This window comes from Penaeus monodon, chromosome 21 (assembly GCF_015228065.2).
Source record: "Penaeus monodon isolate SGIC_2016 chromosome 21, NSTDA_Pmon_1, whole genome shotgun sequence".
Classification (NCBI taxonomy): domain Eukaryota; kingdom Metazoa; phylum Arthropoda; class Malacostraca; order Decapoda; family Penaeidae; genus Penaeus; species Penaeus monodon.
In genome coordinates, this window is record NC_051406.1 from 38,663,532 (window position 1) to 38,664,083 (window position 552).

Here is a 552-nt window from a genome sequence, read left to right on the forward strand (position 1 = left end):
TGACGGGGAGCCACTGCTTTAATCCAATAAAGAATACTGGATTATTTGCCACGTGGTTACTTCGGATACCGTAGAAGGAAAGATAACATATGGTAATCATTATTCTAATCAGTGTATACAGGTATGTTTTCTTAGAAATTCGTTTGTGTTCTAATATTCATGACACTAAATTCATGATGGTATTTCTCGTGAATGGATCTGATCAGCAATGGGGTGACACGTAAATCTTGGGATAAAGGACACATTAACAGTACTTAGAACCCAAACATTTCCCAGTCTAACCTAATGGTGTAAAAAGTCCACAGTGGAATCAGCTTCGTGTCTTTCAGCGTAATTACAATTGAGATGGTAATTTAGTCATTTATTTTTGCATTATTTATTATCCATTTGTTCATTTACTTTCTCAGGATCTGGACTCATAGGGAATGTTCTTTTGCACCCTTTAAAACAATACTGTTCCACCACGGTAATTACGGTAAGTCTCCACAGGAAGGGCTATTTTATGGGTGAAAAGTGTCTCCAGGTTAAATTTATCTGTCCTAAATTTCATTT